Here is a 20,611-nt window from a genome sequence, read left to right on the forward strand (position 1 = left end):
TGGATAGTAGGCTGGTTGGGTCAAACTAATCTTTAATGCCCATTGACAAGTACCAGAGATTAATGGGAGGTAGGACAGACTGAACAAGCCTGTGGTACATACTTGCATGCATGGGAACTAGGTAATGGAGCAGGTCTGGTGGGGGTAATGGGGAGTCACCCCAACTAGGCTGTAGCTCCCACTGGTTTGCGTGAGGACTGAGTATGAAGTGGGTAGGATTGAGCTGGACCACAATACCCATTGGTCCAAGTGGATGACAGGGCTGGAAACAGAACTGACCCAGTGGAGATTGGTCACATTAAGCAGGGCCATGATGTTAACAATCATGCTAGAGAACCATATCTGGGGGAAGATTCTGTGGGGGACGTGTGGGCAAAACCCTATGGAAATTCTAGCCCCACTGGTTACTTAAAGAGATAGCGTGGGGCCTGGCGCGGTGGCGCAAGTGGTTAAGTCCTTGCCTTGCACGCCCGGGATCCCTTATGGGCGCCGGTTCTGATCCCGGCAGCCCCGCTTCCCTTCCAGCTCCCTTCCTGTGGCCTGGGAAAGCAGTCGAGGATGGCCCAAAGCTTTGGGAACCTGCACCCGCGTGGGAGACCCGGAAGAGGCTCCTGGCTTCGGATCGGCATAGTATCGGCCCGTTGTGCTCACTTGGGGAGTGAATCATCGGACGGAAGATCTTCCTCTCTGTCTCTCCTCTCTGTATATCTGCCTTTCCAATAAAAAAAATAATAAAAATAAATCTTTAAAAAAAAAAAGAGAGATAGCGTGGTGATAGACTAAACTAGGTGTGACCCACATCAGCCTATGCACTCAGGGTGGTTGTACTTGCTGGGTCAGTTCTTTCTCCAGCCCTGCCTCTTACACAAAAGAAAGCATGATGTGGGCCAGGCCAACTTGCCCACCACACACTTGGCCTTCATGTACACCAGTGGGAACTGCAACCCAGTCATAATGACAGTCAATAAACCTACCAGCCCACCCCGAGGCCTGGTTCCTGCTCACGCCAATAAGTGCAGCAGACTGGTTCCATCTGTCCTGTATCCCATTTGCCTTTTATACATGCCAAAGGGTGCTTTAGCCTAACTCAGACCAACTGACCCCACTATTTAGCTCACACTTATGCTGACGGTTACTACTGCTCATCCAGCAGGGTCCACCACCAGTTGCTCACTGGTGGGAGTTGCAACCCATCAAAGAGGTGCCCACAGTTTCCCTAAAAGACCCACTCCCAGGACAGATCTTGTACTTTACAGGTGGTTTTGTAATCTACCTTGACAGGACATGCCAACATTCGCAGCAATTACTAGCTGATGTTGCCGCAAAGTCTGACTAGCCTGCGTTTATTCTGGCTTATGCATACACCAGTGGATACAGTCACTAGCTCAGCCTGGCTCTCCCCCTAACCTAGCTCACATGCAGGACAACAGGTATTATAGCTCTGCCTGGCCTTGTCTGCCTCTCCCATGATCCACTGGGTTTAATGCTCTAGAACAGGAATAGCAGCCCAGCAAGGGAGTACTCACTGCCCCTTACAGCACTCAACCTCTGTCCCGGGTTTTACATGTGCAGATAGGAGCTGCGGCCCAATCTGTCATACCTGCCTTATCTCGGCATTTGTCAGCAGGTGCTGTAGCCTGGCCTGGTCCAGTCTTCCCCAGTTCCAACTCATGCTGGTTGGTGCTACAACCAAGCACAGCCTGGACATCCCCCAGTACTGACCCTAATATGAACTGGCTGCTGTTGCAACCCAACAGGGCCTGTCCTGCACCTCGATCTGGTTCTCAGATTTGCCAGAGGGTGTTATGGACTGGTCCAGCCTGGCCTGACCCTAGAAATGACCCACATCTATCCTAGCAGCTACTACAATCTGGCATGGTCTAAGCTGCTCCCAGCCTTGATTCTTGTGCTCACTTGCAGGGACTGCATCCTGACAAAGGAGTTCCCCAAGCTCTTCCGTCAGATCTCCTCCCAATGGCAGATCTTGTGCACACTGGAGGGGTCCTTCCTTGGCCCAGCCTGACATGGTCCACCTCCAGTCTTGACAGGAACAGTGGCCTGGCCCAAATAGCACAAACCCATTCAGGCTCATAATGCTAGGGGCTATGGCCCAGCCACACCTGGCCCATAACCAGATACAGATCTCCTGTGGTTCAACACATGCCAAGACCTAGCCCAGGCCATCTGAAGCCAACCCTGGCTCTCACAAGCACCACCTGACACTGGAGTTGATCCCAGTTTGGTATACCCCAGACTCAGTACATACCAATGCTGAGGAAAACTGCAGTCATGTCCAGCTCACATTGCTGCCCCAATTCTGGCTCTCGCACTCACCAGTAGGAACCACATTCCACCTGGGGCATGGCCTTAGCTTCTCAACCAGGCCCACTCTCAGCCACAGGTCTTGTGCTTGGCTTTGGTTGCTCTGACTCACTTCAACATAGTTCATCCCCCATCGTGGTATTTGGCATCAGATGCAGCAGCCTGGCATGGTCCAGCCTGCACCCAGTTCTAACTCTCGCTGGTGAGTGCTACAGCCTAGCCCTGCTAGAATACTCTCATCTGTGGCTCATGCAAACCAGTAGGTGTGATAGCCTAGCCCAGCATGACTCACACTCTATCCTGGTTCCTGTACATGCCAGTGTATTCATGTTTGGCTCAGCCCTGCCCAGTCTGGACTCCTAGCCTGTTGGTACCAACCCACAGACCTGTTGACAAGTGGAGCTACCTTGTCTGGCCAGACCAACACCCAGGCCCGAATCACATGCTCACAAACAGGAGCTATGGCCTACCAGGCCCAGTCCCAGATCCAGATCTCATGCATGTCAGTGAGTCCTAGGCCCTTACCTGGCATGGTCTGCCACCTCTGCCTGAGCTTTTTTATGAGCTGGTGGGTGCTGTTACCTGGCCCACTTCATACCCTGTTCTTGGAAAGTTCTGCAGAAAACTGACAGAGGAAAACTCTGGATGCTGCCTTTAGAAGATGGTAGGCAGGGAGGTAAATCCTAATCCAGTAGTACTTATTGTATTTTGTAAAACAAATTTCAGTCTCTTTTATGAGGATCAGCTGCAACAGAATCAGCATCCCACCAATTGCTTGTTGGTTCTGCAGGAGTCATATTGATTTCTTTAGAACTTTTCGTACTTGGAGATAGGGACAATCAAACCAGTCTGTGTGAGAGTAGTATATGTTGTAAATCATGCAGAAAAAACATCTTTCAATCACACCACCATGTTTATGAGTTCACTGATTAAGCTATATGCGTCCCACAAATGAAGTTGACTTAATATTCATAGGGTTGATAATCTTGCTCATGTTATGAATAAGAACATCTTCTACAAAAGAAATCTTTAATGAAGCTTCACATATAATTACTCTTACAATCTGGGCCTCTGTCATAAAGCTGCAAAAATCCTTCTTTTCACAGCTTTTAGCCATATGTCCAACTCATGCCTACTGATCAGTGTAGATCATATTCTGCCCTCTTGTCATTCAAGAGGAGGTAGATAACCAATATATTATAATGCTTCACTTTACATAGAGGTAATGTACATGGATTTCACTTATAATTTTTTTATAATTAAAAATATTTTATGCTTTAATACCATAGGCTCTGGGGTTGCCTGTGCTCTTCCCCAAAGTCCCTCCTTCATTGATTCCCCCTCTAGTTTTATAATGGAGGTCCTTCAGTTAGCACAATTCAAATAATACCAGACCCTCAAGAACACAGAACACATTTCAGTTACCATGCCATATCCACTGAGAAAGATTGCATGAAGTACACATTTTACAGCAAATTATTCAGTCCACAAGTCACCATGCTAATGATATCTGGACATAATTATCAGTAATCAATCATGTCATTTCTTTCAAAAGTTATCAGGGATTGATCACTTGTTATTCAGCCATAAGTATCATTTTGTTGCCACCTCGTCACACAGGGACAAACCCATGTAACTTTTACAAAAATGGATCATTTAAAAATGGAATTTACCTACAAAGGTAGAAGTGGCAGCAAACAGGTAAAAAGTGATAATATTGGAAGTGAATTTTAAATCAAATGAGAATGGAATTATAGAACAAAACAGCTGATCTTAGGAATATTGACAATTTCAATAGGAGATTCATAGAGAAATTTAATGAAAAAACTTATTGACAAGAATGAGGAAACAGATGCTGTTAATAGATGAAGACCTTCTAGAACAAGGAATGTTGACTAAATATAATCACATTAAAGAAAACTTGAAGAATGTTTCATGATACTGAAAGTGTGGACGTTAAAATGATGGATGCTGTCCCAAATTAAGACTATGGTATAATTCACGAGGGCATAGTAATAGGAAAGATATTTATACAATAAGGAGGTGCTATGCAAGCTACCCTGGTGAAGCCTTTAAAACTTACTTAAATTCTGAAGATATCTAATGTTTTAAATTAAGACGTATTTGATATTAGTTTTAAATTTTTCATTTCCTTTGTTTGACAAATCTTAACGATCTCAGAGAGATTCTAGATTTTTCCAATGATGATTACAATACCATTTCAAGATTAGAGACCTAAATTTCAAAGAAACACCAATTAGGAAGATTCTGCCTATTAGAAAGAGACAAATCTCAGCTATGGTTACTCTTGTTCATTTGAAGCAGATGACAACTTATTAAGTACAGTATTTAAAATAGTTTCATATCTTTTCCCTGATTTGTCATATGTCATAAAGAATTCTCTGAGTCCATCTAGAAGGAATAATGCCAAAGCTACAGTTTCAGTGGAAACACAACCCATCTGTTTAAAAATTTACTTTCAGTTCCCTGCTTCATTATTGTTCCACTTAAAAATAAAGTGACGTAGTTATGATCAACTTTATCTGTTACTGTGAAGTTTGTTTTCTAAAAATTTGGTTGTTTATTTGAATGTGTGTGAGAACGGAAAGGGGTGGAGAGAGGAGAAGGGGGAGAGAGGGAGGGAAGAAGGAAAGGGAAGAAGAGGGAGAGAGAGAAGGCAAAGTTCTATGTTCTGGTTCCCTCCACTGATGGCCCCCACAGGTAAGAGCTGGCCCAGACTGAAGCCAGGAGACCAGAACTCTATCTGTGGGGTCTCCAAGGTCAGTGTCAGCCATCATCCACTGCTGGCTCAGGCTCATTAGCAGAGATGTGGATCACGAACTGAGCAGCTGAGACTCTGATATAGGATGCTGGCATTGGACATGGCAGCTCAATTTGCTGTGCCCAAACACTGACTCCTATTCTAGCATCTCTTGATGGATAACTCAGTTTGCACAGAACCCTCCCTTGCCCCAGTTGACACTGAAGAACTGTTTCAGCAAAAGGAGAGCAGCTGCAGAAGTGTTTCAATGTTCTTCAAACTTTCTATTATAATTCCCTAACTGGGAGTTACTGGAAAGTTTATAATTTCCTGATCTTTTTGAAGTGCTTTAATAATAAATGGATCTACTGGGGTCCATTGGACCTGGCTATGTTAAAGAGTCTTGTTAGCTTCAGTTTCTGTTTAAAATGAGCAGCATTTGGGGCCATATTGTAAATGAATCAAAACAGGCCAAAAGAGTAAACCCAAATGTGTGATACAGTGCCTCAAAATCCCAAAGACGTCTAAAAATGGATGGGCATCAGTATTCACAAATAGAATGCTAGGTATCATACTTTTCCTATTTTTAAAAGAAATTTATTAACATACTAGATTGTCAGAGTCACTATAAATGAATGATGGTTACTGCAACACTAATACCATTAGGTCTCATGTTAAATGAATGTTAATACAAGCAGAACAGTTTCAACGTATTTCACAGACACAATTCTAAGAACATAATACTTTCCTTCCTCCCTTGCATTACATTTTTCCTTTCTTCCTTTCTGTCCCTTCCCTTGCCCTTTCTTTGTCTTTCTCCTTGCTTCCTTTTATTCTTTATCTAAACTTGGAGCCTCGGGTCTTACGTTGTGGCTTCTGAAACCAACACTGACTGGAAGCCCATATGGATACTGATTTAGGATCTGGCTGCTCCATTTTTGATCAAATGTATCTGGGAAAGCAGTGGAAAACAGCCAAAGTATTTGGGCTCTTGTGTCCATGTGGGAGACCTAGAAGCAGCTCTAGGCTACTGAGTTCAGCCCAGCACGGGCCTGTCATGGCCATTTGGAGGGTGAACCAAAGCAATAAAGATACTCTCTTTCTCTCTTCTCTTTCTTCATTTCTCTGTGTAACTCTTTTTAGGATTTATTATTGGTTTTATTCAAAAGTCAGATTTACAGAGAGAGTGAGAGAAAGCAAGATCTTCTTCCACTTGCTGGTTCATTCTCTAGTGACCACAATGGCCAGAATTGATCTGACCTAAACCCAGGGACCAGGAGCCTCCTCCAGGTCTCCCATATGAGTGCAGGGTCCCCAGGTATTGGAGCATCCTCCTGCTTTCCCAGGCCACAGGTTGGGACCTGGAATGGAAGTGAAGCAGCAGAGCTATGAACTGGTGTCCATATGGGATCCTTGCACATGAAAGGCAAAGACTTTAGCCACTAGGCTACCACATTGGGCCTGTATTTCGACCTTTCAAATAAATACATAAATCTTTTTAAAAATAATTTGTGTTTTTCATTTTAGAAAAAGATTACTATATGCCACAGACTACTAGATCCATACCTACTTAAGATAAAAAAATTGTACATTTAAAAAAATGTATCTATTTCCAAGTCAGTGAGAGGCACACACACACACACACACACACAGATTGATGATTAATTCTTTGCAACAAAAATAAAGAAATCTTTTCAAAGTCAAAAATACAGAGAGGAGGAGAAAAAAAAAAAAAGGAAGATTTTCTGTCTGATGAGTCATTCCCCTGACCACAACAGTTGGAGCTGCACCGATCTGAAACCAGGAACCTGGAGCTTCATCTGGGTCTCCCACATGGGTGCAGGAACCCAAGGCTTTGGGCCATCCTCCACTGCTCCTAGGTCACAAGCAGGAAGCTGGATGGGAAGCAGGGCTAACAGGATTAGAACCAGCCCCCATATGGGATCCCAATGCGTTGAAGGTGAGGACTTTAGTCGCTAGGTCATGGTGCAGGGCCCTGATGACTGATGTTTCACCTGCTGGTTCACTCTCCAGATAGCTGCAAAGGCTAGCACTGGGCCATGCCACAGCCATGATCTAAGAGCCTCATCTGAGTCTCCCGCATGGGTGACAGTGACCCAATTCTGTGTGACATCTTGTGCTGCTTTCTAAAAGCCATTAGCACGGAGCTGGATAAGAAATGGAATAGCAGTAACACAATTAGGTACCCTTGGCAGGAGTAGCTGACATGCAGATAGCTGCTAATGGGGTACAGCCCTTGACCTGCACCCGTGGGTACTTGAGGGTATGGGCCTGTGATAGGGGACCTGAGGGATGATGCAGGGTGAGGCGGGGAGTGGAGAGACCTGGAGCCTTGCCTACTGGCAGGTGGAGCGAACCTGGGGATCTCCCCATGATTGTGGTCCACGGATTGATCAGGGAAGGAGGTAAGCAGATGCGAGGGCGGGAACACTGCTGAACAAATATGTTATAGATAAGGAATGCTTTCTGAGGGACTCATAGAAAAGGCCACTGCACTTGCAGGTAAGCGAGGGGACTGACAATGACTGGGTTAGAGGCTGGAAGCAACAAGACTTTTATGGGTCAGACAGATGAACCAGTCCATGTGGGAGATCTCAGGTGGGCTAGTTAGCATGAACCACATCTGACCATGACCACTCACCACTGCATACTAAAGTTAGGGTTGGAGCCTTTCCTGGCAGGGCTATATCCCAGTACAAGCCAGTGAGAGTTGGAGCAGTGAGGAGGTAATGTTAGGTTGGGGCAAGACACTAACCATCACACAAGAAAAGCAGGTATGTGGGCAGATATATGAACCCACCCCTGTGGAACTGCAATTTCCACTGGTTTGCTTCAGAGCTGTGGAATGCTGACAGGCTGAGCTAGGAACTACCATGGAACCCTCCAACACTCGTGGGTACTGGGGGGTTGGGAACTGGTAGGGTTGGTCCAGGCTGCATCATCTGCAGGCAAACCCAAGAATAGGGTGTGAAGTGTGCCAGGTAACAGCATCCACCAGCTCATAAAAAGGCTCAGGCAGAGGTGGCAGACCATGCCAGGTAAGGGCCTAGGACTCACTGACACGCATGAGATCTGGATCTGGGACTGGGCCTGGTAGGCCATAGCTCCTGTTTGTGAGCATGTGATTCGGGCCTGGGTGTTGGTCTGGCCAGACAAGGTAGCTCCACTTGTCAACAGGTCTATGGGTTGGTACCAACAGGCTAGGAGTCCAGACTGGGCAGGGCTGAGCCAAACATGAATACACTGGCATGTACAGGAACCAGGATAGAGTGTGAGTCATGCTGGGCTAGGCTATCACACCTACTGGTTTGCATGAGCCACAGATGAGAGTATTCTAGCAGGGCTAGGCTGTAGCACTCACCAGCGAGAGTTAGAACTGGGTGCAGGCTGGACCATGCCAGGCTGCTGCATCTGATGCCAAATACCACGATGGGGGATGAACTATGTTGAAGTGAGTCAGAGCAACCAAAGCCAAGCACAAGACCTGTGGCTGAGAGTGGGCCTGGTTGAGAAGCTAAGGCCATGCCCCAGGTGGAATGTGGTTCCTACTGGTGAGTGCGAGAGCCAGAATGGGGGCAGCAATGTGAGCTGGACATGCCTGCAGTTTTCCTCAGCATTGGTATGTACTGAGTCTGGGGTATACCAAACTGGGATCAACTCCAGTGTCAGGTGGTGCTTGTGAGAGCCAGGGTTGGCTTCAGATGGTCTGGGCTAGGTCTTGGCATGTGTTGAACCACAGGAGATCTGTATCTGGTTATGGGCCAGGTGTGGCTACTGCAGCTGCTGGCAAATTCTGTTATGAGGCAGACCATGCCAGATTGGGCCACAGCTTTCATTTGCACATGTAAACCCAGGGATTCTTCTGGTGGCTGTGTGAGTGCTGTATGGAGGGTTGGGGGAGCCCCTGCTGGGTACAGCTTCCTCTGGTGAGTTTGAGTACTGAAATCTGGACAGACCAGGGGGAGCAGGGTTATAACACCTGTTGGCCTGCACTTGAGTTGGTTTATGGGAAAGCCAAGCTGGGCTAAGTGACTGTATCCACTGGGTTTAACATGAGCCAGAGTAAACGTAAGATGGTTGGACTTTGCCACAGCTTCAGCTGGTACATGATGGAACTGGGGCAGTGCATCTCAGGCAAGAACCACCTGACAATTGCAAAATCCAGAATCACCTGGTAAGTGCAAAATCCAGGCCTGAGAGTGAGTCTGCTAGGGAAACTCTGGGCACCTCCCTAAGGGGCTGTAACCTCCACTGGTAAGCATGAGTGTTGGGAGGCATCCTGGCCAGATGGGTGGCAGCACCAGCTGGCATAAGTGTGGGCTTACAGGGGGGTTGGTTGGGTTTAGCTAGGTTTCTACACCCATTGATAGGTATGAGAGCTGAATTGGATACGGGACAGACTGGGACAGTCTGCTGCACATACTGGCAAGCACAGCAACCAGAGCTGGGAGTAGACCTGGTGGGAGTTATTAGGGGTCACCCTGATCCCCAATAATCCCCAGTCGGGTGCAATTCCTGCTGATTAACGTGAGGGTCACGTTTAGTGGATAGGTTTGGACTGACCTGCAGCATCTGTTGGTTTATGTAAGAGATGGGGTTGGAGAAAGAAGTAAACCAAGAATTGCAACTACCAGTATGTGTGTAGGCTGGCATGGGTGACAGTCCCCACAAAACAAGTTTAACATATTCTCTTGTCTGGGATTTGATTATCATTTACATCCTTTGTCTATATTCCTGAAGAATAGTAGGGTTTTATTTTTTACTTGCTATATGTTGATATCTGTAATGGAGTGTTAAGCCTATGATTGCTAAGTGAAATAAAAGTATGCCATTATAAAAACCATTTTAAAAAAAGCAGGAAAGAGGAAGGTAGATGGAGAATACAGGAGAGAAAATAACAGAATACAAGAGAGAAAACAGGATAGGAAGTATCATTGTGCTCCTAAATCTGTATTGTAACATTTGTTCACTTTATACAATAAAAAACAAAGTCTCAAAATAATCAAATGTTAAGTTAAAAACACATTGCTAAAGCAATACATTCAGTACAAACTGCAGCATACAAGAATACGATTTACTGCCATAGTTCTATCTTGAAATACTTGTAAGACCTACATTTATTCATGTAAGAAGACACAGCAACTCTCCATTCTAGATGTACCAAGTCACAGTCCATTATAACATAGACAACATAGTTTTTATAAATTGTAAATTTTACTTCAAAATTCAGCAGTGGTGCTCTCACTATCAGCCTCAGCACAAAGTTTGGATGCTGTAGCTAATACATTTTCCTATCTTTGGCATCTCCAAAGTAGCAACAGACAACCAAGAATGGGATATGTTCTTTGTGGTTCTCACTGTCATGGATCTTGCTCTTTCACTGCACACACACACACACACACATTTTGCCTGGCAAAGCCAAAAATATTCTTTTACTCTCCTCTTATACACAATTTCAACTAGGAAGATATGACTGAAAACCAAACAGATACTCCTCGCTGTGGCAGGATTTGGGGAAAAATGAAGTAGGCTTTGTTGTAGAAGTAGATTCAAAACCCAAACCTACTAATTACTCCATCCACAAATATTGTACTTAACCTCCATTGCTTAACTTTTGTACCTCATATACTTCAAAATATACCTGAAGTGATTTATTATGAAGCATAAATATAAATGGATAGATCCACACATGGCACAGTGCTTAGGACTCAATAAATGTTCAATAAAAGGGCAGTATTTTCTATTATTGTCTTTCCTCACAAACAACAGCATTATATATTATAGTTCTCTCTGAATTTTTCTTTCATTAGATGGTACATTTCTTCAATGTTTTATACACTGCTGTAATCTCAGTTCTCATCAAATGTGGGAGATAAGTTGTTTACTGAAGAGAACATCAATAACTAAATTCCCTCATATCTCACCATAGTATGTTTGGTGATTCACACAGGTGTATAGTGCTCCTGGGGAACCAGCTAGTGGAGGATGAAAGAACAAGAGGTGAGGACCAACTGCTAAGATCAGAGTTGCACCACAGCCTGCTGGGGAACAGTTCCTCACCAGATGAGTTACATTGCTCAGGAAGGAGATGAGCCAGCCTACTTCATGTTCCCTTCTGCTTGTGCCAGTCAATGATTTGTCCCAACTATTGCTCCCCACAAGATCCTGCAGCCAACAGCCCGCATTTTAGATCGTACAAGTTACATAAAGCCAGAATCAGTACCAACTTGAAACTTTTGGTGCTAATCATCACAAAGTTAAGCAGATCAACCACACCAGTGCCAAAACCATTCTGTTAGACCAAGAACTTTGTAAGTTTAAAAGCAACTTAGTTGTTCAAAGAAATCATGAGGTTTTCAGATTTTTTTACACCTAATAGTCACTGTCTTTTTAGGAAAAGCATGACAGAAATGGCACTTAGGATTCTGAAACAAGCATCGATACTGTCTACTAAACTATATCGTCCTCTCTCCCATCATTAACCACTACAGCCCCTATACCACGACCACCATCATCATTCATTGTCATTGCTGTTTCTGTGCTAGTATTTATTCAACACTATGTGCTAGAAACAATATTGGCACTACATACATTTGTTCATTCAGCCTGCACAACCACCTCTGCTTTGCAGATAAGCAAGTCACGATTCCATAGGTTAAGAAACTTTGACCAACACCTTTCAGTTAATACCCAGCATATATTGCAATTCCAAGGATTCTGTGGCAAAACTGACATACCACGAATATTGGAGTAATAGTGGTTATGGTGCCTATCTCCAAGACCTTGGCCACAATGAGCTGAGCTTGTGGGACTGTTTGTAAGAACTAGCTGCATTAAACAATTCTTAAGAGTAGGAAAAAAACACACAGATGAAAGGTCTTTTATTTGACCCTGAGTAGTTCTACATGTCTAGGTCCTGCCTATGGATGTCTAACTGTGAGCCAACCCGTGAGTGTAATTAGCTTAGAGGTACGGGGGTGGAGATGAACTGTAAAAAACTAAGCAGGGCTGATGGTCAGCAGCTGGAGGTGTTTAGCTAGATTATCTAACACAGCCTTGGTCATTCGAGAAAAGATGTTTCAACTGTTGATTTCTATGCTCAGGGATGAGGTCGTTTAAGCTAACTATTTTCAACGTTTCAAAAGCAGAATCATAGATTTCCAATAAGGAAATCAATGATGTATCAAGAAAGATAATATTCCATACATCAAATTTTGCTTTGAGAATTTTTAGGAAAGGACTTTTACAGCATTTCAAAAACTATGCAGCCCACCCAGGGATGCCATTTAGTCCAAAATTTAATGAGCGGTTGAAGCCAAGACCTAGAGGTCATAATAGGATTTAATCTGCTTTTTCTGAGTGCCAAGGAACAAGTCTTCTACCACACGCCCCCACCCCCTGCCAAGAAATACGGAATTGTGTCAGAGAGGCCAGTAGACAATTGAGCATCTGTTTGGTGGTTAGATGTGTAATTGGAGATTTAAGACCATGGCTTGTTGACCCTTGAAATTTTAGCCATTGACCCAGCATGATGGGCTATTATATTTGCCTCTTGGAATCTAAGTGGCCTGGTTTGTAAGAACGACCCAGCAGCAGGAGGAACATGTTTGAGGAACTGTTTTTCCTTTCAATTACCTCTCACATATTCTACCAGTCCTCAGTTTGTCTCTTAGTAAAACTGGGGCTTGAAATCTGAGCTAATCTTGACACAGTTTTGTAGCACATATCATGGCTACTTAACACACTCAAATTTGGGGGGAAGAAAAGGTTGTTCCATATCAGTTACAGAGCTTTCCAAAATTGTGGCTCTCCAAGTAGGAGCTTACCTGTATTTCTGGTGGGGATTCTTAAGCTGCTCTGTCTTCTGGCTGTATTATTCGCCCGTAGCAAGCTGTGCTTTTCCACTTCCAGGTCTGGCAGGATGCTGCAGGAGCTGCTTCCTCAGCTGAGAAAGCAGGATGTTACAGAATGCTTTATAGTCCTACACATGATTAGAGCAGGCAGCAGAATCACCTGGTGGATGAGCTAAAACACCGGCTGCTAGAGTCAGCCCGAGTTTCCAGGATCTGCATTTCTAAGAAGTTCCTGTGTACTGTGGATATTGTTAGTTTAACAACTGCAGTGAAAAAGCTCAAACAGAGAAAAGCTTATACACAAGGGGCAGGATACAATGCACCTTGTTTAAAATTGATGACATAGATGGCTAGGAAATAGTTCACTGAATGCTGGAAGATGAGAGTAGGGAAACAGCTGGTTCTCCTTTATCCTCCAGTGCTGAAGAACGGTCTCTTAATCATTACTAAACTAGAAGTGTGAGTGTCATCCTAGAATTTTAGCTGACTTAAGAAGTGCAAACAGCTTTGTTCCCAAATGCTTATCAATTCCAGGTTTCCTCAACCACTATTTCCTAGCTCACCCTAGTGTATCAATCCTTCAACCAGTCTTCTGTCTTCACTTTTTTCAATCAATTCTCCACACAGTAGCAGAAGCCATTATCTTTTTTAAAAAGATTTATTTATTTTTATTGCAAAGTCAGATATATACAGAAATGAGGAGAGACAGAGAGCAAAATCTTCCACCCGAAGGCTCACTCCCGAAGTGGACGCAACGGCTGGAGCTGTGCCACTCCGAAGCCAGGAGCTCTTCCTTGTCTCCCACGCGGGTGCAGGGTCCCAAGGCTTTGGGCCGTCCTTGACTGCTTTCCCAAGCCACAGGCGGGGAGCTGGATGGGAAGTGGAGCTGCCAGGATTAGAACTGGCGCCCATATAGAATCCTGGTGCGTGCAAGGCGAGGACCTTAATCATTACGCCATCGTGCCGGGCCCAGAAGCCATTATCTTAAAAACAACTTTGATCTTTATGTTCATTATTTATTTATGAGATAAAGTTTTCATGTATCTGTTACACACACACCACCACCACCACCACCCTTCAGCCAGAATCCACAATGAGCCTACCTGGAGCCACTCAGATCTCGCACACGAGACCAAGTGGCGTGATTCTGATTGACTCATCTCTGCTACCCGCAATTATTTTTCATTAGCAGGAACCTGGGATCAGGAGGCAGTGGTAAGCAATGAATCCAGCAATCCTAAAGTGGGATATGGGCATCTTAGCAGGTGAGGTAATTGGTAGGATAAATGACTGCCTGCCTGAGTTTGAACAAGCAATGCTTCTTACACTTTCCTAAGCTCGTTTCTTTCTCAGTGAACTACTTGGTAGAATATTCTTGAGAACTAGATGCTTGGAAGTGGGACGTGGGCATTTTAACAGGTGAGGTAACTGGTAGGATTAAACGCTGCCTTACTGAGTTTTAAAAAGCAATGCTGGGTCCCAGCGTGATAGCCTAGTTGCTAAAATCTTCACCTTGCATGCATCGGATCCCATATGGGTGCTGGTTCTAATTCCAGCTGCTCCACTTTCATTCTAGCTCCTTGCTTGTGGCCTGCAAAAGCAGTGAAGGATGGCTAAAGCCTGGGGATTCTGAACCTGTGTGGGAGACCATGAAGAAGCTCCTGGCTTCTGGCTTCAGATTTGATCACCTCTGGCTGTTGGGGCCACTAGGGAGTGAATTAGTGGATGGGAGATATTTCTCTCTGTCTCTCCTTGCTGTAACTCTGACTTTTAATAAATGAATAAATGAATGAATGAATGAATAAATAAATAAATTTTTAAATTGGAAAGGCGGATATACAGAGAGGAGGAGAGACAGAGAGGAAGCTTTTCCGTCCGATGGTTCACTCCCCAAGTGACCACAACGGCTGGAGCTGAGCCAATCCAAAGCCAGGAGCCAGGAGCTGCTCCAGGTCTCCCATGCGCGTGCAGGGTCCCAAGGCTTTGGGCCACCCTTGACTGCTTTTCCAGGCCACAAGCAGGGAGCTGGATGGAAAGCATGGCTGCCGGGACTAGAACTGGCGACCATTTGGGATCCCAGCATGTTCAAGGCAAGGATTTTAACCACTATGCTATTGTGCTGGGTCCATAAATAAAAACTTTTTAAAAAGTAATACTTCTTACAGTGTCCTAAGCATTTCTCTTTTTCAGTGAACTACTTGGTTGAATGTTTTTGACAACTAGACATTGAGTTATCTTAAGAGCCAGGGGGAAGAGGCTTTTTAATTTTTGCCTTTTAAGCACATATTCAACAACCAAACTAGAAGTAATACTGTGGCAAGAACTTTATCCTGACTATCTTTCCAGTTTAAACTACCTGAAAATTAAAACTCATTATCCCATATTTTCAGATAAGAAAATGAGGGTTTGGAGAATAATTTATAAAGATCACACAGCTATTCAGAGGTGAAGCTGAAATTCGAATGCAAATACGTGAAAGCGGAATTATGCCACATATTTCTCCCTAATGCCTGAGAAGACAAAATTATTCTGTTTCATAAACAGATGTTCTAATAATTTCCACTGTTGTGGCAATTGTCTTCTTGTAGAGTCTGACTTAGCTCCTTCGCACCGTGTCTGACCTTTGCACAAGTCATTTTCTTGTTCTTGCTTGCTCTATTCATCCATTTTTGCTGATTCTTCAATAATTCATTTAGGCTCTCCGTTTCTAAAGCTTTACTGTCTCTCCTTTGTGTTTCCATAGCACCTTGAATCTATCTCTGTTTTGAAACTAATCACAACTTTACTTGTTTCGCAGTTTCTTCCTGAGCTGAGCCATTGAGTTCTTTGCAAAAGCTCACTTTTGAATCTCAGTGCCTGGCATATTATATGTCAATTAGTTAAGGTATTTTTGGCTGCAAGGAACCAAAACCCCAACTCAATATGGCTTAAATAAGAAGGAAATTAATAGGCTCACATAACTCGAAGACCAACTCAAAAACATCTGCAGGGATTTTGTGAGGACTAGATATTTTATACACATACATCTAGAAATATGTAATATTTTCTGCATGTGCAGCATGGGGTATGCACTCAGTGAATAGGGGCTGTCATTATCTTTAGATATTATCTTTCATTTATCCATATCTGGATCACATGCATAAGGATTGTTCGTAGAAACTGCCAAGCTTTAGACTGGCTTCTATATTACTTAGGGTACTGTTTCTCCAAGGGTGGGGACCACATACATCAGCATAATGAGAGGCATTGTTAAAAATGCAAACTTCAACATTTCTTCTTATCCTTACTAAATTGTTGGTGGGCTTAAGAATATGGGGAGCAGGACCCAACAGCTTTATCCAACAGCTCTGCCAGAAAGTTTAGTCTCATGTCCATCTCCTAACAAATCATAGGCTCTGCCTCTATTATACCTGAGAGGCATGATTGAAGTGATCCGGCTCTCTCAGCACTCCTTATTTAGTGGGTGAGGAGACTGAGGCCCTCGTCTTGAGTATTGGCATCACCATTTTATTAGCTCCATGGCACTGCTTCACCTTCAGAAATCTGTAGCACATTCTCTGTCATGTTTTAGTTTGTTGCAAGCCTTCCTTACTGTCCTGTGAGCTCTTGCTACCCAAAGAATTGTTGAAGGGCCAGTGGAATGGGCGTCTTACCACCTCCAGCCCTGGAGCTTCTTAGGGACTCAGAAACACAAGTCCAGCCAGGACACAGATCCACTAAATGAGAATTTTCTGTTTGCTGGATTATCCGGCAGTTCCTATGGACATTAGTATTTGGGAAGCATCTCTCTCTCTCTCAAGATTTATTTATTTTTATTGCAAAGTCAGATATATACAGAGAGGAAGAGAGACAGAGAGGAAGATCTCCCATCCGATGATTCACTCCCCAAGTGACTGTGATGGCTCAAGCTGCGTTGATCCCAAGCCAGGAGCCTGTAGCCTCTTCCAGATCTCCTATGCGGATGCAGGATCCCAAGGTTTTGGACTATTCACGACTACTTTTCTAGGATCCAAGCAGGGAACTAGATGGGAAGTGGGCTGCTGGAATTAGAACCAGTGTCCATATGGGATCCTGATGCATTCAAGGCAAGGACTTTGGCTGCTAGGCGCTGGGCCCAGGGAAGCGTTTCTTTAAGGAGCTTTGGAAATCCCTAATAACGATACATGTTTGTATCCCAAGTCTGAAATTTGCCACTTGTAAGCATAAAAGTTACCTACCTCTCTTGCACATTGAAGATGATTTAAGAATCTATAATTCTTGGGAGCATTCAATGGAATTGTTAACAGTCTGGCACATATTTAATAGTCACATAACACCAACTAATCTCCATCTACTAAAAGTGATTATACTTTGCTTCTTTTGGATTTTGCTTTTTTTGTTTTCATGTTCTCATCTTCAGTTCCAGCCTTTGATTGCACTGCATTTGATGCTGCTGATAACCAGCCTAATGTCCCTTCAAATGGTCCAACATACATACATCTATGAAACATAATAACATGCCAGGGGATTCAGAATATCTCCTACATGGTCAAAGACCTCTTACGCCATAGAGACAGTCTTATTTTTATTTTAACAAAATTCTTAACCTTGGGCAGAATCTTCAAAAGAGAACAGCATATGGGCAAAGGCCCTAATTAAACACTTGTTGAAAGTAAATTAGTTAATTAGAGTTGACCGCTACTTCCCACAGAGGGTAATCAAACAAGGTCTGTGGAGAGCACCAACATCCTGTGGGGGCAGAAAGAGAGTTCGCTTTCAGGCAAAATTATATCCTTTCATAAATGCTTTTATGTGCCTCATCCTGTCCATATTGGAAAAGAAAGAAAGGGTCACCAAGTTTTACCAAAAAATGAAATGAGAGTAACCCAGAGCATTTCTGTCAGGGTCCTTCTCACAAAAGGTGCTTCTGTTGTTTTTTTCCCAAGCAGGAGTGATTCTGGAGTGTCAGAGACACAAGATTTCTGTTATATGAAGAATAATTCCTTGCTGAACCTCTTACCAGAAAAACTGAAGAAATAACTGGAATAAGTCATCCATCACTGGACCTTGCCTAACATTTAATGGAGTAGGCTGAGTTTCTGGATATTTCTTGTTGGAGAAGGTATTTTATTTTACTATTATAATAGCAATTTTATTTGCATAAAAACTGAGGATCTAGTCCAAGCTTACTGAAGCCATCACTCATTCAGTCTTCACACTGAGCTCAGGCCATTTCTGAGGTTTTCTGATTTATGTTTATTTTCATCTGGGTATGTACTTTGGGTTTTGGCTAGCCCTGGCAATGGAAATGCCATGAGAAAAAAAAAAAAGTTCTTCTCAAAGCATTTTGGCCCTGACCGAACTCGTTGTTTCATGAAATTGAAGTTTTGACATTAAACTTTGGAGAGCAAGTGCCAAATAATGCTGGTTTCAGTCATAATAGAGCAATAAATAAACACTTTCCCTCTTTTGTGTGACCTAGTGGGAGATGGCTGGGAGCGAGAAGAGGCCAGAGCTGAACCTTGGGAATCTGAGTGTTGGTTGAGTCGCAGTCACACCAAATTAGTCTGCTTTTAATACAAAATACACTAGAGGCACTTAGACGGGGAATCTCAGGGTGTGCCTAATGTCATCTTTGCTGTCCTATTGAAACAACCATCATTTTCTTCTTTCTTTCCTTTCACTTTTCCTTTCCTTTCTCTCTTATCCCTCCAACTCTTCCTACTCCAGCTTTGTCTTCCTTCTGTCCTTCCTTCTGTCCTTCCTTCTTTCCATCCTCCCCATCTCATTCCTTTCTTCCCTACTTTCTTCTTTTCTTCTTCTTCTTTTTAAAAGGATTTTTCAGTAATCCTACAAATCCAAGGCAAAGTAATAGCTGAAATTAAAGATAGCCTGTCTAGGAGTTTGTAGTATGTGATTTGTTAAATTTTACATACAATGTCAACTTAAGGTTAGTCCCAGGAGAACTAATGACTACACTCTAGATTTGGGAAGGTGCTTTGGTAAGCAAAGAACAGAAAGGGAGACACTGGCAATGTAAGAGCATGGCCATCCACCTACCTGACAGTTAGGTGGCTCTGAAACTGCTTATGCACTTCCTGTTGGTCAAGATAGCCGCATGAAGTTGAGTTTGAGTTGCTGTTTGCTCAACTCAGACGCAGAGACTCCCTGTTTGAAGCCACAAATGCTAATTGTACTGAGAAAGTGTCCCATGGCTTATGAAACCCAGCTATTTCATTGGCATTGTTTCAGCTTCATGTTCTTCCATTAGAAACTGGTTCTTCAATTATGGGGCAAAAAATGCAAATGCAAATGTGCCTTTTTTTTTTACTCAAATGTAGAGAACTTCAACAGTGGAATGAAAGCTCAATGTTTGCCTTTTGTTTCAAATCCACTTCCTTGTCCATTTAAATACCCAAGGATCCACAGTCAATCCAGATAGGATTGAATACATTCCAAGGCACAGAAGGAAATCTCTTCTTCTCATGAAGGGTAGGAAAAGGGGGAACTACTGGGGATTATCTGCTATGAGTAAAATTTTTAGTATTTGTTGAATCAGAATGTTTATATTACATTCCATTAAAGTTTTGTGTTTTTCTAGGACAAATTAGCGTGGAAAATTATTGCTTATTCTTTTAGTTACAGCTTTCTTTTGCATCTCTTCCCGAACATTACCCTGGTCTCTGAAAGACTTAATTTGGGAATAATCAGCAGGGAACAGGGTACACAAGGACTCTGTTAGTTTCTCGCAGGTTTTAGAGGACCCTAATTGGTATGAACAACAAATAGGGATATTTTCCTAAGGGTAAAGTTCCTTGAAACTTACTATTAGAGCTAGCTGCACTCTTAATATAAGACTGTAGGAGACTTTGAATAATGATAGACACATAGGCTTCACAATCCTGCTACCAGGAAGCATCCTCATTCCTAAAGAAAATTAATTGTATCTACCCGGATAAACATGGTTTCTTCTAACATCATGTGCTTGGCTTGGGCTAGACCAGAGTCCTGGGATACAGCCCCAGGCTTAATTAGCATTGTTACTCTCGGGTCCACATCAGAGATATTTCTTGCTTTCACATTTGTCAACATACTCTCCTGTGCTTTGTTTCGCAAGCGTGTTATCCATGTTTTTTGGTTAATTGATGTTTCTTCCTCTGCTTGTGTATTCCATTCCTACAGAATAAAACCATTAATGTATCCAACGGCAATTATAACCTGCATTTTAGGTTCATGACAGAATATTTAGAAACAGTTCAGGGACAAATGATTTCTGAGATTGAACTCTGTGTGGTTTCACTAGTGTTAACGTCATCAGGACAGAAGTCAGTGCACAGAATCTGGTATATAGTGCCAATCCCAAAACTCTAAAATTTACCTTGGTTTTTGTCAAGTAGGCGAATATTACCTTTTTTTTTTTTTTGCTTCCAACAAAAGGCATTGTGACATTTCTATGTGCAAATCATGATACAAAAGTAATAAATTCAATCTGTTATAGCTATTTTCAAATTTTAACATGTATGGAGATTGTTTAATAAATTTGTAGCACATGCTCCCTGGCTCTGTACCCTCTAGAACTGAGTCATTGAGGCAAGGCATCTTTTAAATCACACAGTGTTTAACACTACGGGCATTAGTGCACTACAATAGGAGAAACTGTGGACTACTTGGCACT

Source organism: Ochotona curzoniae, unplaced genomic scaffold (assembly GCF_017591425.1).
Source record: "Ochotona curzoniae isolate NIBS_2020 unplaced genomic scaffold, NIBS_Ocur_1.0 contig_3190, whole genome shotgun sequence".
Classification (NCBI taxonomy): domain Eukaryota; kingdom Metazoa; phylum Chordata; class Mammalia; order Lagomorpha; family Ochotonidae; genus Ochotona; species Ochotona curzoniae.